Source organism: Harpia harpyja, chromosome 6, assembly GCF_026419915.1.
Source record: "Harpia harpyja isolate bHarHar1 chromosome 6, bHarHar1 primary haplotype, whole genome shotgun sequence".
Classification (NCBI taxonomy): Eukaryota; Metazoa; Chordata; class Aves; order Accipitriformes; family Accipitridae; genus Harpia; species Harpia harpyja.
This window is the reverse complement of record NC_068945.1, coordinates 22,245,635-22,271,403: the sequence shown is the minus strand read 5'-3', so window position 1 is coordinate 22,271,403 and position 25,769 is coordinate 22,245,635. Positions and strand designations below refer to the sequence as shown.

Genomic DNA, 25,769 nt, shown 5'->3' with positions numbered 1-25,769 from the left:
GGGGAGGGCGCGGAGGGGACGCGGCGGGGCCCTGCGCGGCGGCGGCGGCGGGCCGGTGCCGGCGGAGGGGCCGCGGCGGGCCCGGGGTGCCGGTCAGGGCCGGCCCGCCGGCGGCGCCCTCTGCCGGCCGCGCCGCGCCGCCGAGCGGCCTCGGTCCCCGGGCCCGGGCAGGCCCCCCCCCACCCCGCCCGCCTCCCCACCTCCACACACGCACACCCCCCCCCCCCCCTCCGCCCGGCGCCCGGGCCTCCACCGGCAGCGGGCGGCCGCGGGGGCCTGCGGCGGGCAGGGGGAGGCCGCCGCCGCCTGGCCGCCGCCCCCCCCCCCCCCCCCGTTCCCGGCCGCGGCGGGGGCTCGCAGCCCCGGCGCGTACCTGCCCGGCCCCCCCCGCCGGGCCGGGCCCGTCGCCCCCGGCGCGGCCCCGGGCCACCGGCGGTCCGGTGAGGCCTGGCCGGCATCGCACCGCCCGCCCGCTGAGCCTGGCCAGCCCCTCCCGAGCGGTCGCCGCTGGCAGGGTGGGTGAATGCGGCGATCGCTCTGAAGTTCGCTCCTCGCCGGGCCGCATCCCCCGGGCGGGCGGCGGTGCGGGGCGGTGCGGTGCCCTTCGGCGGGCGGCGGCGGCCGGGGGTGGAGTGAGGCGCGGGGCCTGCGGTCAGCCCGGCCGCGCTCCCCCCTTCCCGGCGCGCCGCAGCGGGCGGCCGCCGAGCGCCGGCACGGCCGCCTCCCCGGAGCCGGGCCGGGCAGGGGAGGGGAGGGGAAGGGAGAGGAGAGGAGACGAGGCCTCGGCCGCAGCCGGGGCGGGCAGGGCGCCGGCTTCCTCCCGGCGAGGAGGCGGCGGTGCCGCACCGAAGCGTGCGGTGGAAGTTTAGCGGTTCCTTAGAGCATCCTAACTTCAGCGGCGCCCGTGCTTCTGCCTGACTGGAAAGAGAGAGCAGATGGAAAAAATGCCCTGAAAAGCAACCCGTAAAAACACGTTCCCTGCAGCCGACACGGAGGGGTCCGCGGCCAGGCTCTGCAGCACGCCTCCAGCCTTAAAGTAGGTGGATGTCCCAAATGGCAGGAGCCAGTAGATAGCGTAAAGGCTGTCGGGGATTGTTTTACCTGTTTTGTGTTGCAGTACGTTTGCGGGTTAAATTGCTGCTGGATGGCTTCGAGGGAGGCAGAGGAGGGGTTAATGAATGTTTTTCGCCTCCTAGTTGCCATGAGAGGTCCTTAGAATTCCCTGCAATATCGCAGTGCATAGATAAAAACTTACTTATCGCAGGGGATGCGATTTCCTCCTTGGAAGGAGGCAGGGACCGCCATCCTCCCTTACGAGCCTCACGTCATGTGCATAACCAGTCTGGTCCGTAGCCCTCCTCTGGAGCATCAGGTACGGTCAGGCCGCTGAGGAGAGCGTGGGAGCCGAGGGGTTCGAGCAGCACTGCGGCCGGGCAGTCGCTTCTCTGCTCCTGCCCTTGACCCAGCGGTCTCGGGTGGCACACACTCACGCCCACCGTCACCACCGCAAGGCAGGCGAGGGTAGGTGAAACAGTATCTCCAACGTACGGGTTTCAGAACGTAGGCTCTTTGACAGAAAAGGTGCCCCGGGAGGAAATGTGACACCTTGGGAGGCCTTATGAAATGGTTCCAGTAGAAATTTAAGTGAGTGATAACATAGAGCACATGCATAAATTCACCCGCGATTCTCGATGTGGAGGTGAGGGCGGTGTGTGTGTGTGCTGAGCAGCTGGCTTAAATACCGGTTCAGGGAAGCGGAACGGTGCCTCACCTGATATTAAGAGGTGAGGCATGATAAATAAGTGAATATCTGGTGCGAAATCCTCCCCCACACACCCTGTGCAAGGAGAATTTTCCCATTCGTTTTAAGGAATTCAGAGGTTTTGCTGTCGTCTTCTCCTCTGCTGGGTTTTTCTCATTCATTTTTTTCTGGGTGTTGCAGAACTGAGCGGTAAAATGAAGGACATAAAAAACTACCAAGTAAAATAAAACAGAAGTAACACTGCCATGCAGTGTTTGGCCTGGATTTTAGTTTTGGTTGTGAGCCGTACGGGGAAATGTGTTGGGCTTCAAAGCGGGCCTCATCAGGTGTAATCCTGTATGGCCTCTGCTCCAGAGTTGGGGCAAACTAATGGCCGCTGTCCTGCTGAGCACCGGAGATGCGGCTTCCTCAGGGGCGGCTGTATCGGCTTCAGAGGAGGCGAACGGCTTGAGGCAGGCGAGAATCTGGTTCTTTGGACTCTCCTCCAGGTAATGTTGCCCTTGCTGTGCGAAATCATCATCGGTGCGCTTGTCGTGTGACATTTCCTCCTGTGCAGAGAACAGCACCAGGCTCTATGGGCCAGGGGGACCCCATTTTAAGAGGGGTTACTGCTAGACATCACCAGTACCTGGGCTGTGGGTAGATTTCTGCCCTGGGCAGGTGTCTCCAGCGGATTCCTGGGTACCGTGTACCTGGCATCCTTCAGAATTGGGTAAAAAGAGGTGTTTGTATGCCTTAACCTTTATTTTCTAAACAGCAATTACCTCTGTTTTGGTTTTGTTCCTCTTTGCTTTGCTTCTTACTTATTCCTGACAACTTTCTTGCAACTCGCGGTGTATTTTTAGCAGCCGTGTCGGTAGTTTTCTGTGTGGGTGGCTTATGGAATTAATCTGGGTAATATTTGTAAATTGCACCTTGCCACCGGTGCTGCTGCTGGAGCTCGGCGCAGGCAGGGACCTGCCTGCACGCTGTCCTTGTCACACGAGGGCCTGGGAAGCCTGAAACTGCGACCCCGGACGTGTTGCGGATGAGATCCCGTTTAACGCCAGGAACAGGCCAGCCCTGCTGGGTTTTGAATGCATCCTCAAATCTCGTTAAAGCGCACAAAACTTGCTCATCGGGGAGGCGGCACCAGTGAGGCAGAGTAAAGGTCTTTACCCCAAAGTTCGTGCAGGGAGATGATAACTCGGAGGCGCTTCCTGTTTATGAATTAATAACCAGAACTTAAGCTAAGTCAATGCTGCGACCAAAAGCATAAGTTTTTATTAGCTCAGGATATGGCTATAGCCAGGATAACAGGAAGCCCCCTCCAGTTATAATTATTGTTCTTATCATACTGCCACGTCTAGTGATTAAATGGGTTTGAAGTGTAATGGGTGAAAAATGCTGTTTTATTTTTGGAAGCGGAAAGAGCGCTGCTGGGACCAGGGACCAGGGCGAGTAGACAAACAACGCACTTGGACAAAGAGGCAGGCACAGTTACTTGCCACATCGTCGGCCCTTGGACTCCGTGCAGCACGTTCCTCTCCGTGGCTGCAACAGGTGGGAAAGCCCTCTTGGCTTCAGCAGGACACCTCAGCTAGCCTTGGAAAATTAAGTAATTTTCATTTTCCAGTGCCTCGGTTTCCCTGTTTACCCAGTGGTTGCTATTTACTGTCCACTTTCATGTGGTGCTTTGAAACCACTGAATGTGGTTTCATCCAGACTAGGTAAGTGCTGGCTATGCACCCTGATCGGCATAGGTCTTCTGCTGATGGGGGACAGCCCAGAGACCCCTCTGATGCCTGTGAGGGTTTTGAACTCCTGTCAACCCCTGGAAATTAGACCATTTATTTGGAGGCAGATAAAGTACTTGGGTGGCTAAATGAATAAGCCTCAGTTTTGGCCACATTGCAGCAATGGCATGTAAAAGTCTGTGGATATTTGGTCAGGAGGAAAGTTCTGGGAGGTCAAATCATGGAAGGATTGGTGACCTGGGCGTGGAGTTAAATCCCTGTCCTGACTGTCGGCCTCACCAAGTGGGTCCCAGGTGATGGTGTTAGAGCAGTCCTGCCAGATGGCAAGGTCAAGGGCAAGTTCAGCCACCTTCTGCTCAGGCTGGGCTTAGAGACACCAGGATGAGGCAGATTAGACCACTTAGGTGCAGGTGTTAAGGCAACTGGGAGAGCACATATCTTTGGGCAAGGGTCCCGAGAAGGGGAGTTTGCAAAGGCATTCAGTGGTGGGCTGACAGCTATTATGGTGTCCCCATCCCTGTGTCCGTAGAGGACAGGTAGGCTGAGACTGGGTGTTTTCGAAAGTTCCACCCGTTTCCTCTCTGATCCCAATTTAAGAAGATATTTTAAGGTCTTGCCTAAATTTAAGCTCACAGGCAGTGCTGCTGACTTCATTAGAATTGTTTGTCTTTAACTCTGGCCACACGCTGAAGTACCTTTCTGACTCATGGCCTCTATAGCTTAATCAGTCCATTTATAAAAGTGAGGTTGTTTCCTCACCCTTACTAGGAAATCTCTGCCCTCTGAATGTGAAGTAGTATTTATAGGGCTTTTTCTTGCTTTTGGAAGGTTAACTGGTGGATAAAAAGAAGTGAGCATTGAATGCTATTTAGAGAAAAGATTGTTTCTTCAGCTATTTACATACCTTACTGGGGACCTGGGTGTTTAACAGGAGGCCTTCTCTTTTGAAACTATTCCTCCTAGCAGTACAAAGTTCAGCTTTTGTTTTGAAAATAAACCCTGGTGATCATTTCACTCCAGATAGGGCATTTAGCAATTTGTCTGTTTGTCACGGCGGAAGAGTAGAGGCATGTTACTGCTTCCACCCATGTACAGCCCAGAGAGCGCACCTGAATCCTCCTTCATTTGGTCACATCAGTGACTGAGGTCCTTCCTCTGGAAAGCACAAGTGCATGTATTTTGGGACCACTCTTGAATTCAGGTAGCCTTCTGAGTTGGGTAATTTTGATGGTAGAAATCATTCTTCTAAGACTTCCCCACGCAGGTGAGCGGAGGAGCAGCCCCCGTCTCCATAGGCTGGCAAAGGCATCGCCATATCACGAAATACCTTAGAGAGTCCAGAGTCAGGGCTAAAAGAATTAAAAAGCTGTACCATTAGAATTTATTTATTTAATGGAAGTAGTAACAAGCTGTAATAGTGTGTGTTTATACAGTGCTGTATAAGTTCAAGGTGCTGTATAAAGAGTGGCTGTCTGATCAAGCCACTGACAGAATGATGCTGAGGAACAGTCTTTCTCTTATTCGCAGGGGGGCTGCAAAATAGCCAGTGGGAGGCGAGCGTCCTCGAGATGTGAGCCCCTTGAGCTGCTCCTGGGCTTGATTCTGATTTCGGGGATCATAGTAGTAGATCAGCAACAGCACCACTGAAAGCCAGGCAGCTCCATGGGGGGAAGCGCCGTCTTCGTGCGGCGAGCCTTAGCCCATCTGTGTCACGTTCTGGAGGGAGAGGGCGTTTTATGCTGGGTGAAGGATGGCATGGTTTGCTCCCTTGGTTTTCTTCAGCATTTCCCACTGAATGGGACATTTGCTTGGAGAAGGTGAAGCTCACTCTTCATTCACACCTCGTTCTCTGTCCTGCTCACCTTCCAGTGCCTGTGCTGACATCTGTCTCTGGAAGGATGAAGTGCGAGCAATCGCTTACAGCTCCTACCCTGAAAAGTGGAAAAGGTCACCCCGCAAGGCAGTGGTATTTGCCAGGGATACTTGGGAAACTCAGAAGGGCAGCTGTCTTCCCTGTTCATTATAACCTTTAATCCTTAAAGGCATTAGCAAGACCTGGAACAACACTGTTACACAGCAGTACCCTGCAGGCTAACGTCTCCTCTGGTTCTAAACGCTGACAGGTTTATTTTGGTCTGTGGGCTATGCTGAAATGCAGAAGAAACTTAGCTCTCACCAAAATCATTGAAATCATGGGAAGTGGGCATAGGAAAGACTTCAAAAAGTTTTTCAAAGTAGGATGTGCTATGCCAAACGTGTGCTTGTCCAGCATGTTCCCTAACATGCTTGTCCAGTGTGTTCCCCATGTATGGAGGGTCCACAGCCTGCCCAGGCTGTCATCGCTGCCTTTAGCTGTCTTTGTCATTGAAAAGATTTTACCTCCTCTGTAACTCTGCTCTGCTCTGCTTGCTGTGATTCCTTGTCCTATCGACAGTGGGTGTGGAAAAACTTCCTTTCTCTTTGTCACGTCTCTCCTTGGCTTTGTGTTCCTTAGGCTAAATCCTCTCTCAAATACATTCCTCACCTCTTTCTCCTGTGCCTTGTTTTCTGCAGCTCTGACCGTCCTCCTAGTTCTCTATGTTCCCTTCAGCTGGTCCACCTCTCTCTTGAATGGCACTGCTAGAGCACAGCGCTTTACCTGGGGTCCTGCGCTGGCTGAGTAGAGCAGAAGTATTCCTTCACATCTCTTAAAGGCAGTGCTCCTGTTTGGTTTAACTTTTGCACCGTGACATCGTTCATCTGTGTGTAGCTTGTGATGTGCTGTGGCTCCCAGGTCCTGTCCGAGAGGTCTGATGCCTTGTGAGTCATCTTCTATCCTTTATGTGTGGAGCTAGCCTTTCCTACCTAAACGTATGATTTTCATATTTGTCCCATTTGAATTTCATCCTGTACCTTTCAATTTGTCGTGATTGTTTTGAATTCTAATCTAGTTCTCCTGACTTTGCAGTCCCTTCCTGCTTAGTGTCACCTGCCAATTTACAAAAAGCACAATCCCTGTTTCTTCACCAGGATCAGCTTTGTTTTCCACTCTGCAATCCCAAATAGAAAGCACAGAAGAGAAGAAATTGTTTCGTAAAAAAAAGGAACAAAACCTTGCCCTCCAAATAGAAAAGAAACAGAAAAAAACTAAAAAACACTTGGCATTGTTTTCACATCTCCTATTCTTTTACTCTCCTTTGGTGCTTTTGAAGTATTCCTAAGAACAGTTGTATTTGCTATAGTAGCGGCAGTACCAAAGAAAAGCAGGACCTCACTGCACTAGGCATGACATTGCCACGGAGGGGTAGATGGTTCCCACCGCAAAACATTTGCATTTTATGTAGATGAAGACACAGGAGGGTGCATAATACAAACCGGCTGGGCTCTTTGGGCAGAGGAAATCACAATGTGTGGGTTTTCCTAAACATTTGTGACAGGGGTTCGTTTGGGGAAGGGAAGGGTGGGCTGAAGGTTGAGAAGAAGTAGGGCAATAGGTCAGGAACAAGAGAGAAGAGCATGAGAGAGACAGGTGGGGAAGAAAGATGAGGGCAGGTGTCTGTAACAGGAGAGAGGGAGGTGATCCCTGGGAAGTACAGGGGCTGAGGCCGTCACAGCCAAGGCTGGCAGGAACAGAAAGTTGGGTGAATTGCTGAAGATCCCGGCTGGGACTGTTCTTGCAGCTGCCCTTACTGACTTCAGTCTCTCCCAGTTTTTTTCCCTGCAGTTGTCTCTAACATCTTTGGAAGGGAAGGCAGGCGAGGACAGGAGATACCACCTCTGTCCTAATGCTCATAGGCAGGATGGAGAGTCTGCCTGGGGATTCCCCAGCTGGAGCTGAGACCAGAAGCAAAACTGATGCTATAGCATTCCCGTAAGACCTCTGATACTACTCTCTGTGCTCAGGAAATTCTGATGGGGCAGAGATTAGCTGAAACACCAGCACTTTTCATTGATCTGAGATCCTTGTGGTTTCCTCCCTCACTGCCATTGCCCTTACCACAATGAAGGCAGCTATGCAGGATGAATTTGATCTGCCATCCTCCTTCCTCCTCCCCGGCAGGCCCCGCACACTGAATTCTCCCACAGCCTGTACACAATGTGTTTAAGGGCACGTGTGACTGTCCCACCCTCTGTCCCCGTGTCTACCCTACTCTCATCATCAGTCCGGGGGACTGAAACGGGTATGAGTGCGGAGACAGAGTCATCAGCGACTGAGCTCATGGGTGAGAACCACACGTGCATCATGCCGCACGTGGATGTGCGTGGCCCGGAGGCTGGGCGCGTTTCGAGTGTATGAGGCTCAACATACTGTTCTCTCTAGTAGCAGGTCAGGTATGTCAATGTGTTTGGCAGCAAGTCTGTAAGATTATGGTTCTTCTCTTGGGTGAAGAGAGCAAGAAAAGCTCTTTTTTTGCTTATAGTTTGGGGTCAGGGCGTTTATTTGCTACTGGATGTGATCCAGTGGGTTCAGTGCGTCTCTGTTTATTTTTGCTTGAAGACATGACTTTTTTTTCTCTAGTTACAGATCGTAAAGGCACATGGGATGGCGGGTAGCCAGCAAGCTCCCTAACTATTAGCTGCATTGGTGGGGTGTTACGCTAACAGTTCTGGAGGGAATGTTACAGCAGACGATAGAGTGGGTTGATGGAGACTTGGACTCTAGCAGTAAGGCTCGGAAAATATCCAGTCCCAGAAAACTTGCAGAACATTTCTGAGAAAGTTTGTTTTTTCAGGAAGCTCCTTTAGCTTTCCCAGAATATTTTTACTTGTAGACAAAATTTGTAAGCGTTCTTTATTTTTAAAATGCGGTTTATATTCTGCTCTTGTCTGCAGCAGCGCCAGCACTGTCAATGTATTTATCTTTTCCCTGTTAACACTTGCCGTTCCTGGAACGTCTCCTGCTCAGCAGCTGTTTGTAGGTGGTTTTTTTTTCTCTCCCATCATCATGTACCTTTCCTTCCTGTTCAAGGCATCCATAAACCTCTCGTAGTGACATCATAGCTGTTTCCATAGCAACAGATTATGATACTAGAACAGAGGATAAAATCAAACAGGAGGAGGAAGAGATAAATTATGGTGTTTGTGTGCGTGTGTCTGAGGGCTTGATTATATTCCTACATCTCTTCCGAGGATGTTGTCTGCCTGGTTTCTCCTCTGTTTATCTTACATGCCTTTTAAAGGTTAGGAAAAAGCAAAGGAAAAAAAATGATCTGGAGGTCAGAACAATACAGACACATATTTTTGATGGTCTCTGTGTAAACCTAGTAGGCTGAGATTTATTTTTTTATCTCAGTGGTAGCTCTCCTGTGTCTCCTGAGAGTAATCTAGTCTGGAAAAAACTTGGAGGCACAGCAATCCCCTGGTGCAGCTTCACTTTTATTTTAATGACAAATTATTCGTAGGTACTAGCAGCTGGGATCTCACGTCAAGGATCTCTGTGCTGCAGATTTTCCAAAAGATGGACAAACGTGGCATGGCATTGCCCCAGAGAGCTTGCAACCTGGATTTCAGAAAGGATGCGACAGGTGCTCAAATCAGCCAGAGCTGGCATGGGGAGAAGGGGGAGAAGTACCCAAAAGAAGCATACCAGCAGAAATATGATCTCTAGACAATGCTCCAGCCTGCCCAGAGAGTGGTTGTGGCAGAGGTGGTCTGAGCCTCACCCCAGTGCTGGCTTTTCACAGTGGTGTTTCTGGAAGAGCTATGCCGGTAGTGGGTCAGAAGCCTGGTTTGCAACCATCTGCGTGGTTCTTCCATGGCTTCAGGCTGTCGCTCCAACAGGAGCTGAGAGCAGCAGTATTGCAGAAGGACGAGTATCCTATCCATGTTGCTCCATGCTTACATTGGTAGGAAGGCTATCTGCTTAAAGCATGAGGCTGGAGGTGAAGAGTGTCCAGCTAAAATGTATGGGGTTTTATTTTCTCCTAGGCAGCATTTAGCGTTGACAAATTCCAAATAGTTTGGCGAGGATTTTCAGCAGGTCTCTGTTTTGCCTCTAAATACTGGTAATTTCTGGCCATCATTGCTACTTTTCTATTTAGATGATTGACGTCAGAAGCTGGAGAAAAAATTCCAAGAAAACCCTCATAACTCTGTGTGTCTGTGCAATCTTTAATCTTCCGCTTGTGTCAGAATTTCTGGGGAGTTAAATGGCCATTGCTAGTCTTTAAAATACTCAGAGCAGGGTCATCTCTAACATGGCAGATCTCTGGTGATGCTCTTGAGCACCGTAACATTGGCAAACAGTTTTGATCCCATACTTAGGCACTCTAGTGCCCCAGGGAGGAGTGCAGGGGAGGGATCTGAGCAGAGCAGTAATCCATAACGCGTCAGCTAGCTTTAGCGATGCAGTAGGGTAGGGGAGTACGTAACGGGGCTCTTTCCATTACGGGAATTCAGTGACGTGCCGCAGGACGAGCCCTGGGTCAGCAGCGGAGCAGTGCTGGGATTAGGTGATGCCCAGCCTCCAGCCCCTGATACGTCAGTGCACAGGAGCTTTCAGGCATCTGGGTGGGCTGCTGGCAGGCTCGGTAGCCATGTTGAGCGAAGTTTTTGGTCCAGCTTAGTGCCACCAGGATGGAGAGAAGTTGGCAGGTAGGAGGAATTGCACAAGTCATTCAAACTCTGCAATGCCGTCGGGGGTTAAAGTTTCTCAGAAGACATGTGAGCACAGAACACCTTGACAGGAATTAATAGTTAGGTCACCTTCACGGAAGGTTGTTGGGAGCCAGTAGAGACCACAGAGGACCGGTTGGGTGTGCTTCCCCTGCACAGCACCAGCACAGCACGCTAGCCCCAGTTTCTGAGCAGGCTGACGGTGTTGTCCTGCGGGGAACACGCTTCTGCAGTCAGGCCTGGGGGTGATGGGGTCAGGGGAAGCTGGAACGAAGTCCTTTGCAGAGGGAAGAGAGATTACAGCCTTTTCTCTGAAGGCAGATTAAAACAAAAGAACAACTCTTGACTGCAGCCAGTTTGTGGACACCGTGGAGAAACCCAAGACCTCATAACTGCTTCGGGGCATGTGCCTACAAAGCAGGTGGGGATCACATTTAGTCATGAGTACAATTATAAATTCCTTCATCTCTTCTAGCGCTATCACTGGCACCACCAGAAACCTGCCTTCCCACCAAACTCCCCCTCTGCATTCTCTCAACATCAGAATATGTATGTATTTAGCAAGTGGGGATAAGAAACACATTGCAAACCCCATTTTAAAATAGCTGCACCACCTGACAAGGACACGTGAAACCCAGACATGAGCATAGCCCGTTGATGGTGACAATACTTCTCTTGCAGTGTCATTTTCTCATCGCTTATCTGAGGCTGTGAGCACCTGGATAATGAAAAGTGCACCTTCCAAACGCCTGTGCTGCCTGAAAGCACATGCGAGTCGGAAGGGACGGTAGATGCTGTTACCGAGCTGTGTGTGAGAATACAGGTGGAAGAGTATATGTGTGTATGTATGTATATGTGGGACTCTTTCCATGTTTGCAGGCATGTGTAGGAGTGCGCACATGTGTTTCCGTGTGGCTTCATCCCCTTTGTCTACAGAAGGCAACGTGGGCCTGATTCTCCTTAGAGCTATTACGCCGTTCTCTCAGCAAATTGCATTTGTACCAGGGCTCTTTTCCACTGCAGGGAATGAAGAAAGGAGATTTATTATAAATATAAATTAGGCTTTCTGTGTGTTTGTGAGCTGTCGCAGCTTGTAGAGGAGGAAATATAAACAAGGTGAATGCAGGGTGTTTATGTGGAGCGATGCTGTGACAGCGTATGTGTTGGCAGGAGTGCTGTCTGCAGTCTCTGCGTAAGGGGTTGTGTTGCCGGTGTGAGTGTGAAAGGCTGTAAATCACAATGTGTTCAGGAGGGGACACTGCCACTCTGCCTGTAAAAGGCAGGGAGAGATTTTTTGAAGCAATGTGACTTTTCAGGCTGAACAAAAGGGTTACTAGAAATCCAAGCTTGAGAAAAATACCATCCAAGACATTTTGACTGGGAGTGATCTCCAGTCCACATCCACCAGCTCATCTCCATCCTGACCCAGAACAGCTGCATGGCTGGTGTCTTTTACACGTCTCTCCCAGTGCTAGGTTTTGGTGGCCCTACTGGACCTTTTCTTGGGTATCTCTGCAGCTCTGCTGATGTGTCTCAGGTCTGTCCTCCTGTATCCTCAGTTATTTCAGTCTTGATCTGGTCCTGTGATGTAGCTGATGTATGTATGCAAATGCAATATCCCCTGGGGAATCTGTATCCATTTAGATGTGTTTACCGTATCACTCACAACATACCTAATGTAGGTGAGACCACCTCAGTAAAGTAGCTGTATCTTTTTCAGCATTCCTGTGGCTAGGCACCTGAGCCCTGGTTTTGTTCTTGCTCAGCTGCAAACTCGAGCTACAGACTGTGGAGTTCCCCTCTTTAGGACTGAGCTTGGCTTAAAAGTTATTTCGTGTTCCTCCAAAATCATTGCCGTTTCCCAGAGGAGCACTTGAGTCATTATCAATCCCTGCATTTCCTCTCAGCCAGGAAGGGTTGAAGGGGTTTCAGGAAGAGGATGCTTTACAAGGAGACGTCTGCTTTCCCTTGCCATGCCCTGTCACAAACAGACACCGAGTCTCCTGCCAAAAAGCTGCTGCCTGTAGAAAATAATGTGCGAGGGAAGAAGAAGATAGGATGTGAGTGAATGGCAGGGTAGGGCAGGATTTCAGGTGGGGATGCCTGATGCTTTTGATACCGGGCGCAATAAAACAGATGCTTGTGGCAGCACTGGGGCTGAGCTAGGAAATGTGCTTATGTCACTTGGCATCACTGGAGCAAGTTGCGGGTCATAGTTTTTGGTTTGGGTTTCATTGCGGTTGGTGTTCCTGTCAGTCTCGCCCTCTTGTTATTGCAGGGCTTGTGAAGGGGATGGGGCTTTTACTCTCCTTGTGTATTTTGTGTCCTTTCTCCTGTCCCCAGCAGCCTCTTCCCCTCTGCCACCCCCTCCCCAGCACAACCCTGTCACGTTCAGTCGTGCTTGGTTGAAGATGACCAGCCCACCTGAGGTGTTCATGGATGAGGACGTAGTGCGCCACGTATGGAGAACATGCTGACTTCCCATGGGAGCTGAATGCTGTGTGTCAGATGTCCCGACCTGTGGGCCGGTGAGCGCAGGGGCTCTGCGGTCGCCCTGGGGCTCGGGGTGAGCCTTGGGGGGCTGGTGGTGGGGGAGGAAGAGCGCAGGCACGGTTGAATAGGTAAAACACTCTGTGGTTACCATGAAACGCTCGCTGCAAAGGCAGATATTGGGAGTTACTTGGCTAACCGAGGCAAGGGAAGCGGGAGCCTCTCCTGGTGGTCTCAGCCCTCCTGCCTTGCTTGCCGGGGACGTGGGGAGGGCTGCGGGGGGCAGGCGCTCCCCATCCCCTGCTCGGGGTGTCCGGGCGGATGGGCTGCCTGCCAGCCAGCCTGCGGGGAGCTCATCCCCTTTTTGGTTGGAGGTGGCAACCCAGCAGCACACGAGAGCTGTGAAATCCAACCCTGTGTTGGGACGGGCTGCACTTAAGCCCCATGTAAGCCCTAATTTGAAGGCTTAAAGGGAGCTGAAGTGTGGCTTCACCGAGTGCCGCGGCTGAGCTTCACCCTTCCTGAGCTGTGATAGCCTGCCAGGAGGGGAACTGAGGGGCAGGACAGCCTCTGCCTTCCCAGCAGGGCCGGGAACCTCCGGCTGAACTTCTGGGTCCCAACAGAAGCGTTGGATTTGGTCAGGTTTTAAACTGTAAATGTGATTAATTGTGGCTGGCGGTTCTGACCTCTGTGGTTTTCACTGGATGCCCAAAGAAGTTGTTGCCGTAATGGGCCCGTTCTGCCTGCAGCCCAGCTGGTCTCCATACGTCTGGTTACATATGTTCATCCCTATAGTTCTGCCCGTGATAACCGCTCTCCATCTCCCCAGCCTGGTCACTGCTTCCCTTCGCAGGCAGCAGGCTCAGCTTGCGGCTGGTGGCAGATAACACCACCGCTGTGCCAGGCTCCTAAAGGCCACATAGCCATTGTGGTGGGCCTCTGTCGGGGGAGCCCCCTGCTTCCCTCTCACATCTGCATCCCCTCCTCCCCACGCTTGCTCTCTGCACAGGGACCCTTTTCATCTTGGGGGGATGCCGGGATCCCCGCAGTGTTGGAGCGGGTGAGCTGCCCAGCACACAGGTAGTCACAGCAGGCTAAGGCTCACCATTTCTTCCTTTTTTTCTTTGCGACTGTGATCCTTGTTTATTTATTTGTCACTTAGGGTAAGTTCAGCATTGGATGCTTTCATTCATTTCAGAGCCCTGTCACTGCTTAAAACACAGCTGTAGTTTTAGGAAAGCCACAGAGTGTGCGATGCTGCATCCGGGCTCGGGAGGGGGATTTTGGCGAGGGGGAGATCTGCGTTGGGATAGCTTCTGAAGGTGGCCCCCAGCATCATGCCTGCTGTATTGCTGGGAAGCACGTGTGCAACTATGTGCCCATACAGACCCGTGTCTGCGGATGTCCCTGGGAGCATCCTGTGGCATCCTGCCCACCTTCCTCCCCCAGTCAGGTCCGTGGGACTTTGGCCAGTACACCGGAGAAAGGATCACTGGTGTTTGTCAACCTTTACAAGAAAACAGATGGTTTTTAAGCCAAAGCTAAGATTGTAGCACATGCTGGAGGCTGGAAGGTAACTAAATCCTAGGTCTCATTTGCACAAATACGTTTGGTTCCAATCCTAAGGGCATTTTGCCTTCCCCTGCCTATACCTTCATTTCAGAAACATGTAAATTTAGTTTGGATTTATTTTTTTTAAAAATACCACAAAGTGTGGCTGGGATGGGGGGGTGCTTTTAAATTACATTTGGCACAGAGGAGATAAGGAGGATTCTGGATGCTCCACGGGGTAGGAATCTGTGGATGTTTGTCATTTACGCGCTGTCAGTGGGGAACACTGAAGAGACTGGATACACCAGGAGAGCAGTAATGATATTTGCAGCCTCTTAGTTGTAGGTCTGCTGCTCAGATCAGACCTCTCAGCTTTCTTCTGGCCCAACATATGAGACCCCACACACTGGGTCATGTTTCAGGTGTGAACCTTACGTGTAGGGTCATCTGGTGGATAAATGTCCTGTCATGTGAAGGGGGACGGGCTCTGTGGCAAGGTTGCCGCAGGAGTGGGAGGCGATGCTGGCCAGTTAGGCTCCTTCCAGGGCAGAAACCTGCAAGATGCCCCTGCCTCTCTGACGAGGTGGCAGGGTCTGTGGAGCAAAGAAGAGGGACTTGGTTTCTGGTCTGAAGACGTGGGAGGTACGGACCTACCCGAGAGCTCATGAGGAGGCAGCTGTGGCAGTGATTCCCAGGTTTGCTGGCGGTCAGCAGCGATGGCACATTTAATGCCGCTGAAGGCCTTACCTGTAGCAAAGGTTTTGTTCACATGCACTGGCCGCTTGCCAGGTCTCAAAATCATTCCAAAGAGCGACAAACCAGCTAAGACAGCCTGTGAGGCGGGGACGAGGCTGGGCTTACCCCGCTGTGGCTCCCTCCGGGAGGCCGGAGGACCATGCTGGCAAGCGTGCGTGGTGGGAGCTCTGCACCGACATGGATCATGCTGGGTGTGCTTGGTGCTCTGTTTCCAGAGCTGCCAATTCAGTGTCTTTTACCTGCACCGGCTCTGCAGGAGGAAGAAACCAAAGAAGAGTTGGAGGCTTGTCCACACAGAGACTGGCTGCTGGAGGAACCCCCCCAAGCCCTCGTGTTACTGCCGGCAGAGGAGAGGGAGAGGTTTGTGTCCTCTCCTGCCTCTCAGCCAGAAGGAATGCATGTGCTTGGGGGCTTCCTGCCACGCTCTCTTGCCATGCTGATGGGTTTCATGACACCACTTTTAGCATCTGAGGATAGGTGTGAAAAGGGAGGAGGAGGAGGAGGAGGTGGAGGTGGTGGTGGTGTGAGTTAATACAAGACCCAGTGGGAAGCAGCGGCAGGCAGTATTATTTCAGTGGTTTGAGCCAAAACTTTCTCTCTCTCTCTCTCACTCATTAAATTACAACTAATGCAAGTAGCATTGTGAAGGAGGAATTTGGGAACTGTTGTTCATCATCCAACCGCTTGTAACGAATGTGCTGCTCAGTGCCACAGCCCATAGCCTAGCTGAGAAGTAATTCACTTGGTATTTGCAGGCATGACATGCATGCCATAAGAATTCCACTGTTAGCATTATTCCAGCATTAGCGACGGGATATGAAAATAAATGATGAGCTATTGTTTTTCATGATTAAGTCCAGGCTTTTCGCTCCTCTGTCTTTTTCCCTTTGTTTGTGGAAGGAGGGGCCTCTCCGTTCCTTTCGCTTTCGGAGCAGGCACGTTATGCCCTCACTCATCCCAGCTCCCCTGTCCCCCTTCCAGGCCAGCACCCTTCCACTGCTCCCTCCACCGGTCTCCTCCTGGGTTTGGAGATCAGCCACAGCGGTCCTTTAAATTTCTGTAAGATATCACCGCAGAATGATATGACGTCAGAGGGGACCTCAGCATTTTGTTTCGGGTCCACAAAGCTGTTTTGCCTTCACCATCCCTCAAGGGGACCAAGCCCTGCTCTTCATGGTTGCACTGGCAGGCTCAGAGTTCGGTGGCGGGTCAGCAATTTGGTACTTTGAGGTCATCCGCAAGCCTTAAGTGCCTCTTCTATTATTTAAAAAAAAAAAAAAGAAGAGGGAAAGTTCTTGAAGCAGCTGTCAATCTGGATGTGCAGGAGCAGAGCCGAGCAGCCTCTGCCAGGGTCTGCCGGCAGTGGCCAGCACTTAAAAAGAAGTCCACAGGGCAAACAAGAGGGATCTGCGACCCATGGTTGTGAGGGGCATCCCGGTCCACTCCAGTGGGCTTTCCTATGTTTCCTGCGGAGCTTTATAAATGTAAAGGAGTTAAACGTTACAGGGGAGTGAGGTAGTTAAGCGTTATTTATCCTTGCTTTCTCCGGGAGGTGACCAAAGAAGAAAGCGTAGCAGTTTCAGAGATGACCCCTGTTTCTGGAATCCTCAGTTCATGGGGCCAGTTTAAGCTGGCACGCAAACACCCACCTGTGCAAAATAAAAGAATTCTTTGGAAAACTGGGCTTAAATATCCCCATGAAATCCCCAGACGGAGTCAGTACCAGTGCTATACAGGATTCCTGCGCTCTTAATCTTATTCTTAATCAACTAACCCAGGCAGTCTTTCATGTCATTGAGTTGCTGCTCACTCCAGTGGCCCCAGCCCGCGTTGGCTGTTCGGCAGAAGGCCTGGCTGAGCTGAAGGCAGATGGCAGGGTAGGAGCTTGTGCTGATCCTACTACTATTAACTCTACCACTCCTCTGCACAGCAAGCTGCTCCCTTTGAACATCAGCAGAACCGTTTTTAAAAGCCCTGCGGCCCAGCCTTGTGTGACAGAATAGCTCATTTTGTCAGGGAAAAAGATACCTTGGCAAACTTTGGAGCGTAAGCTGTCAGGGTAACCTCAAGACGCTGCAAGAAGCAGCCGTGGGCTTTGAGGACAGAGCAGCAGCCAGCTGCAGGTGTTGTGTTCCCACCTGAGAGGGGACGCATGAAAGCCATTGCTTTTTCCCCCCGTTTTGTTTATTCATCCTCTCACAGGAGCAATGTACACACCAGAGTGTTGTGTGACGTTGCTTTGCACGTAATCACAGTTATGAAATCCAAAGCTGCTGGGTTGCTGTACTTGTCCCGCCACGCTGCCGGCATACCTCGGCATGCAGCGACCCCCCACGGTATGTCGTGGTTATCCCGGTGTAGCCTCGACCCGTGGGTCTCCTAAAATGTCTCACGCCAGGTTACTCCCTGCATGCACACACATGTGCAATGCACAGCCTTTAGCACCAATAGCGTGTGCGGCTCTCGCCAGTTCACTTCAGGGCAATTGCAGTGTCCCACGTCTCGGAAACGGGGAGGCCGTGTCCCTCTGCCCAAGCTCTTCCCCACAGCCCTCGCGGTGATTGCCAAGGTCCTTTCCACTGGGAAGCGATACCTGCTCTCGGTTCTCAGATTTTGCAATATGCATAAATGGGGGGATGGTGACACTGGCCATGAAGGCATCGACTCATATTTACTTGTGATCTGAGAAAGTGATTTCGGTTCAGACCTCAAAGGGCAAGCTGTGATTTAAAATTGTGCTACCAGCAGAAGCATATGACCTCATGGTATGAAAAAGCAGGAGGAGATTAGCAAAGAAGTAAGCTTGTAAGGTACACAAATGTCCACAGGGAAAAAAAAGAAATATTGTATTAGAAGAGTCAGTTTGTCTGCGTAAGGCTAGGGAAATGACTAATTTGCTGGTTCTGTTATATGTGCAATTTGATTCAGTTGTTCCGTCTTTGATTCAGGCTCCCTCCTTCGCTTTCTGTACCCCCTACCTCGCCTTGGCTTTTTCCGCCTTTTAAGAGAGAGTGGGCGAGGGAGGGTGGAAGGGCTCAGTGAGGAAGGAGTTAAGGGAATGCTCAGTGGGGATTATAAAACAGCCAGGCACTTGGAAACAGTTAAGGAGAGAGAAACAGATCTGCCAGGAGGGAGTGTGGCACTGGAGCCGGTGGTTTATTTTCATGCCTCCCTACACAGCGATGCAGAAGGCTCTCCTACAATGGGGACGGAGGTAACAGCGGGGGAGCGGGGTCGGTGCCGGGGTGGGGGTGGCAAGGTTAAACGGGGAACGGACTGCTCCGGCACCAAGTTGGCAAGCCTGCCTTCCCACTGATCCTCAGTGACGTGCTCTGCTCTGGACGTGGGTTGTTCCCGGAGGTAGCGCCCGCTGTGGCCTGAGGGCACGGCCTTGCCCTGGGAGCATGGCGTCCTCCTTGTGTGTTGGACGTAGGGGAGAGCGGTCTGTGCGTTCTCGGCATCGCATTGGAAGGGCGAACGCAACAAACTCGCTGTCTGCTGGAGCTCGGCGCCGAGAGCGAAGTGTGGGCAGGTCTGCGGGTACGCCTACGTGAGCGTGAGTTACGTGCGAGGTGCCCTGTGAGCGCGGCCGTGGGTGGACATCTTGTGCAAGCCCACCTGGCCAGGAGGAGCCTTCTGTCGTGCTCTGATGAGGCGGCCTTGAGTCACGAGGAGCTGTGGTTTTACTCACCCTGCATTCGTGCCTCAGAAGCCCAGCTGAGACCTTCTGCACGCCGGGTCAGGCACCGGCCGCCTCGACGAGGGCAGAGACCCTCGGTCCCAGGAGGGAAAGGCTAACACAGGCACCTGGAGGGAATGTGACCCGACAGAGCGGGTTACTGGCAGGGCCACGAAGAGAAGCCAGGTTGCTTCAGGCTTCCTCCGTTGTGTTCTCCACGTGCCCGTGCTTGGGGCAGTAGCTAACCGCTTCCCAGTTCAAGGGATGCTGCTGCTGTGGTGGTGAGTTAAGAAGTGACCTGAGTGCAGGCCCTGCCATCCCCTCCTGGCTCTTCAGCTCCATGCGTAAAAAATTGTGGTGTTTGCAGCCGCACAGCAGCAGGAGCGTATGGGGCAGTGACCACAGGGGAGTACTGCATGTGTGCAACACGGAGACCCGTTTTTCTTGGGGAAAAAAAGCAGATACAACTGTCGGAGCCAAGGTGTGCGGAGAGAAGGGGTAGTCACTCTGCAAGTGTCAGGGGCTCGTCGAGGAAATAGCAGGAGTTTGCTGACTAATGCCGATGATGTTCAAGGAGTAAATGAGAAATACAAAGGGAAAACCCTCTGTTTCTGAATTTGGAAGGGAAAAAAAAAAAGGGAAAAAAAAAAAGAAAGGAAGATGTATGGAGTTACTAATCAGCCCCCAAAGTCTCTGACCTATATCTCCCTCCTTTCCCTGGAGCCATTCTTGAAATGAAAAATTAATAGAGAACAACCAGGTTTTACCTCCAGGGTACCCTTTCAGGCTGCCACTACTGCAGGCTGAGACCAGCAGATAGGACTTCGGTGTCCCTCAGCACAATCCAGAAAGCGGAGTGGTCTCGGTCCAGGGCGTTGTGAGGACATCCAGAGAGACTGAAAGCGAGAAAGTAATCTCCTCTCTGGGAAGGACGGTCTCTGGCTTCAGGTGGTTGGGAAAAGGATGTTGAGCTGACACACTAGGTTAAAGTAGACCAGTAAAGAAGAATAGTCCTTGAAGTTTCAGTAACTTTATCAGGGGAAATGGAGGTGAGAAGGAAAAAAAAAGTATATCAGGTCATTAGCCCTCTGAGGGCCAAGTTCATTGTGTCTACAGAATATTCCTCCCCCTCTTCCCATTTTTAGGTTTTTAATGAGGAAAGAGAATCCTTATTTAAGAAGCTAAAACCTAGGGTTGTGGGTCAGGAAGTTTAATTTCCCAGTTCTGCTGCTGCCTTGCTCTTTAAACTTGAGCAAGTCACTTTACTTTCTTCTGGCTCCGTCTTTGTCCCTGTAGGATGTGGATTGTTATACTCTCGGCAAAGCATTTTCAAACCTGTAGAAGAAAGGAAAGGCTACATTTTCCAAGGTGACCAGGGCCCAGGCATCGCGACAACAGCCATGTGCAGTGCAGGAGGAGGAAAGCTGATGCTGAGGGGTTTCTGCCTGCACTGGAATAGACTCTGCACCCACGCAGCACGCCCACGGCTTTGGGCACTGCTGGATTCACCCTCCCACGTGGTGTGGGAGGGATGGGACCACGCAGCCGTGGCGTGCCTTGAGAAGAGGTGCTGTCACCCACCGTGGCTGCAGGGCTAGGCTAGCTTTGAGGGGATCTGAGTGTATGTGAAAATCTGGTCCTTTACCATCTCCTCGTGTTGCATGACCTCAACTTAGATGCCCAAGATCACCAGCCATATTTAATGTATAGGTCTAGATGCATCATGTTGTCTTTGTTGTGCTCCTTCAGAGCCTAGCTCCTTAGATGTTTGCAAGATACCTCACTTACTGCTATCTTTTGGGATAAATAGCCCCGTAACCCTAAAGGGCCAGAAGCTGAGCCATCCCGGCTGTCTCTGTATGGACTTCTGCCTTTCCAATATTAGGATGCCTTATGCAGCTTGAGAAACTAGGTTATATAGCAGCTTTAATGGGGCTTTTTCCAGACACTGATTGACCTGATTCCTTAGACCAGCTGTTTTATTTATTAAGCAAAATAGGAGAAACAGAATGCATCTCCTACATAAATTTGATTCATTGTGGAGAACGTTTAAACTATTTTTTTGTTTTCTCATAAATTGATGTGGAGCTCTTACTTCATATTGATTTTGGAGATATTAATTTATACACTAGGAATTAGGAAGATTTGCCTCTTCATCTAATCCTGTTTCTAGAGAGAGATTTACTTAATGTGCAGTGTAATTTGTCTAATGTGCAACTTTGTATGTAGAGTGTACCCAGATCCAGTAGAAACAGTGGGTATAATAAAAGAGAGCACTGTAGTGCGGTGCTGTAAATCCCTCTGTAATTAAAAATACTAAATTAGTCAATGTTAGTGCAGTCAGGAGACATTACTAGCTGAAAAGCAGGGATATACGGTGAGAGTTTTCAGTGCAGGACAGAGAAACTGGGTCTGTGTCCATCTCTCTGTGAGTGTGGTATGTGTCTAGGGGAGGGACAGTTTATAACATCATTTGCCAGAAATACAACTTGGGTGGCAAAGAGGAATCATCGGGAATTATCCCAGGGTTGTCCTTGCATGTTCACAAGGTGATGGAGGAACGAATTCTCCCACCAACTCCCACACTGTCTCACTCTGTTTCCCCTCCGAGTCCTGCGTGTGCTTGGTGGACAGTTGTGAGGTTGGATTTTAAGCTTCTACAAAAGTGTCTCTAAAAATGCTTTATTGCTCTGAAGAAGGCTGGCACCAGCGATTAGTTGATTTATTCTCCCCCCCCCATCTTTTTGTCTGTCTGTCTGTCTTTACTGGTTTTAACACAGATAAATCACTGCCTGAAATTTTGAGATGGGCCTTTTTTTCAGGATTTTGTGAATCTCCCTGTAAATAATCAGGGGAAGGATCAGTTTATACCAATGTAAAATTCACTACCTCTGAGTACTGTCCATCTGCCTGTCCTATATCCAGCTTATGACCAGTGCTGCCGACAGTGCCTGACACTTAACTTGCTTTCTCTTTTCAAGAAAACAGGAGGAATGGTGGGGCTTATGCTCTAAGCAAAAGTTGGTATTTGGAATTGAGTAACAAGACTTTGTTGTGCATTAACATTAAAAATAAATTAATCTCGTTTATCTGAACAGAACCAGGATATGAAGTAAAGCTTTAGTTACAGTTTGCATTTAAGTTTGACTTGATTCTGTTAGTGTTAACATCTGGCCTGTGTGGCTTCTTTAACAAGATAATGCCATCCAAGAGAAAGAAAAGTGTGTGTCATGGCAGTGACCTGCTGTTGAGGCCATCCAAAGGCTTCCTCATTTTAAGACCCTGTTTTTGGTTGTTCACAACTTTACCAAACTTAAGCTCTCTGGGCAAAAATTTTCTATCCTAGCTACCTGCCTCAGAATGTATATTTAGAAAACAGCTCTTTTATACCTCTATTGAATTTTTTGATGCATGTTAAATATAACGAATGTACAAAGAAATGACAAAGCAAGCCCCCACCTTAACAACCCAATAAAATTTTCATGGTATATATGTCAGAGGCACCACTTCTGCTGTCTTCAAGAACATCAGCCCAAACTTGGCCAAGTTTTAAGCCTTAAAAGAAATGGTTGTCACCCATCCTCAGCAGACAAAACAAATCTCCGAAGGATTTGGACCTAAGAGTTTCAATTAGGCATTTAAAATTAGTGGAAGCTTTTCTTGTTAATCTCTTTGTGTCTCAGCTCCCTGCCCGTGACATATGGATAATACAGTGTCTTACTTTATGAGAGCATTGTGAAAATACATTCCTTTATGTTTGTGAAACATTCAGTTACTCTAATGATTCATCCTGTAGGAAAGCCCATGAGTAAATTACTAATTCTGTCTGCAGAGCAGAGTGTGGCAGGTACGTAGTAAACAAGACTTGGAGCCACACCTCGAACAGTGCGGAGAAGATGAAATAGTGACTGGTTGCTGGCTAGGTGAGCACCGTGTATCCTGCTGTACTGGGTGAGGCCAAGGTCCCATAGAAAAATAGCCTGTGATTATGTGATTAACAGCTCTGCCACAGTACACAGGCAAGAAAGGGGGCTGAGGGAAGGTTGCACAGGCCACCGTAAAGCTGAGGTTTTCTAAGCCTTACATTCTTGATTTGCAGCTTTAAATAGTCTTGCTTTCACCTTTTTCCGTTTTCTGCGTAGTTGTCTATCATGTGGAGTGGGCATGAGGAATAATTAACAGCCATTGCTCCTGGAAGAAGAGACAGGGAAACGCCTGGTGCCATCGGTCATCAGAGAGGAAAATTCCTGGTGAAGCCTTGCATCCAGGCATTGCGTATAGGAGCATGTGTGACCCTTGAGACAGAAAGAAGTCAGGGACGGAGGAAAAAAGCAGACAAACCGAGATGTCTTTTTTTCCCTTATGACAGCTGTTTGGTTTATGCTGTTTTTCTGTAATAATGCTGCATACCATTAAACAGCAATGCCACAAACCAACAGACTTGCAAGTTATTTTAAAGAAGGACAGGGTCATCCCATTGCTTTTTGCTGTGGGTCTTGTGGGAAGGCGTTTCCTGGTTTTACCCTGGGTACTCACCTGCTTGCTCCCTCTCCCAGGTCCTGCCCTGTGGAAATCCTAAGTGGTACACGCACGAGACTGTCATCTTTAAACTTGGGAAAATGATCCAGCCCTGACTCACAGGCAGAATCACCCCCAAATCCCTCCGCTTTTGTTCACTTTCTTATATTTTGCTTTTCTATCCATATGTGTTTCCTCAGGTAGAAGGAAGTAGCACTGCCCGCAGCCCGTTACTAGTTCAGAGTTGTATGTGGGCAGTAGCAGGGGAGGAGGAGGCTCTGGTTGAAGTCTTGAAGTGGAAATCGTGATCATGCCGCCAATGAGCAAGCTACTGGATGGCTGGGATACACACTTCAGCAGAAGTTTGCCCATGTCACAGTAGTATCGGCTGTTTCTTCTGCACTAGCTTAGGATGGGAGTCAGTCAGTCACTCCGATGCTGCAGAGGGGGTGGGAGTGGAGAGCAAAGATTGCCACGAGCCAGGAGCTGTGAGATGCAAGAAAGTTGTATGGATACACTGACTTTAAAGGGTTACAGTTCAGCAGGGGAACATACTCACTGAGCTGTACAAGTTGAGGAGACTGGCTCATTCTCTGCCTACATTATGAGTCAAACCAGGATGCACATTTTCTTCAAATCCCTAAACCCTAAAGCCCGTGCATAAGAGCCTCTTCTTGATGTGGTTTTCATAATTGATGTTTGGCTATTTCACAGTTGCTTTTCCCCATGGAGTTTCTCTTAAAAATGCCCTATATTTCTTTTTAATTTTGACTGTGCATGGCAAGTTTGTATTTCAGAAAAAATACTCAGGCGTCATTTTTTGTAAAGCTAGGATGCCATTAGGATACTTTGGGGAGGGAACTGCTTATTATTTGTGGTGTCCCCTGAGAAGCTGATAACTGAAGTCCTACCAATATTTCCCCTTCTTCTGCATGTGAATTTGCAGAAAGGTTTGTCAAGACAGACATCGGTCTGCCAGCACTGGCTGGTTGTTACAGTTGTTCGAGCATTGGGCAATGGCGTTTTAGCAAGCAATGACAGTTTCTCTTTCTCTTTCTTTGTCTTTTTTGTTTCTTTTTCTTTTAATAGCAAATGCCTTTCACATTCCCTGCTATTGACTCCTCCAAAAGGAGGCATGCCTTTTAACTGGCAGCTTTCAGTGTGTAACTCTGAGCTGAGGTCTCTCAGCCCTGTTGAAACCCTGGAGAAGCAGCTGGGGTGGAGCAGGTGGTCCCGCTTCAGCCAAGGGCCCTGCGAGGGAGGAAAGAGGGGACTGCAGTCCCTTGGTCTTGCTTCATGCCGTGTGTGCCTGCACACAGGGGCAACCACTGGTGCGGGCGTCTTTGGTCACCTCCAGGTTCTACCTACGCTTAGGGTGGATCCCCAACAGCGTCCCATCTCCCATAACCCTGGTGAGGGAAACACAGAGTTGCTCTGGAGCAGGGATTTTGGAGGAAGGGGGCCATTACCACGGGAGGGGCTCGTCTCCTCCGAAAGACGACGTTGATCCACGCGAGCGAAGGGCTCAGACGTGGCCCTCCTGGGAGTCCACTGCGGTGCATCAGTCTGTTGACCCGACCTCAGGTGTTTCACACCCAAACTGCTGGGTGTTGACTTTGTCGCGGAGTGCTACTTTTTAAATAACGCTTACCAAGGGGTGGAAAGTGTCTAACCCATGAAGTGCCTGTGTCCTCCCTCCCACTCCCCTCTGCAGAGCTCCTGGGGCGGCCACAGCTTGAAGGTGACCTGGGCAGCAGACGGGGAGGTGGTGGAGATAACGTCCCCCTCTGAAGAGCTGGTATGTGTTAGGACATGGGATGTGTTACTGCATTTCTGACCTCTGAAAATGACCTCATTTTCATTTCTGACCTCATGAAACCTACTCTTTGCCCCTTTGCCTGCCAGCCAGCCTGGTTCTGAGTTAGACAGAGCACATAAGGCCAGGTAGATGGGATCACCTTTCTTTCCAAAAAAGAGTACAAGGCAGCACCAGTGCTTGTTTTAATTTATTCCTGCTCCTGGGTGTAATTATAACCTCTGGGTTTCAGTGTAAAGGTGGAAGGGAATGTGATTGAATGGGGTTAAGTTTTTTTTTCAAATTGCATTAATACGTGACTTAGATGAAAAACAACCACCCTCACACAGGAATGCAGGCAGTATTTGCAAACTGCCTGTGGATTTATGAAGCATTTGGAAACACAACGTACATTATTTCCTGAGACCTGTTTCTTTATACAGCGATGGTGTTTGCTTATTCTGGGACAATGACGAGACATGAAGGTATTAAAAACAAAATTAAAAGAAGTATAGAAAATGTTTATTTCAAAAGCTAATAAAGGCCCTGTTTCTTAACAGAACAGAAACAAAATGACAAACCTTTCAGTACCTAGTTGGGACTTTGAGAGATCTGCCTAGAGAAAACTCTATTTATCATGTATTTATATATACTTCTTTTAAAAATTTTTTTCCCTGTTTTCCGTGAAGGCTGTTTACACCAAAACAATATCTTTGTTTTCAGAGTTCATCTGCTCCTGCTGCTTCTTTTCCAGCTGAAGTCACAATACTTGGTCTGTGACATCACCGTTGGCTGCAGTGACAACGTGGTGTCACAAAGAGGAATTTTCACTCCAGGTGGAGAATGTGCAGCAGCAGCAGACAAACTCTGCCGAAAGCAGACTGTATT

General features: G+C 50.0%; 1 protein-coding gene across 4 annotated transcripts in view; it reads left to right on the top strand.

Moving 5' to 3' along the window:
* The window catches only part of HIPK2 (homeodomain interacting protein kinase 2), a 143,272-nt gene that overhangs the window by 1,536 nt on the left and 115,967 nt on the right, over window positions 1-25,769 (top strand). Inside the window, exon 1 of one of the 4 annotated variants that reach the window (XM_052790675.1) lies at window positions 794-1,036. The exons of 2 other annotated variants lie outside the window; for them this stretch is intronic. The gene's annotated coding sequence lies outside the window, so the exon portion shown is untranslated. Of the gene's footprint in view, window positions 1-793; window positions 1,037-18,016; window positions 18,104-25,769 lie in introns of those variants that run through there. One more of the 4 variants, XM_052790676.1, reaches the window with a different exon arrangement.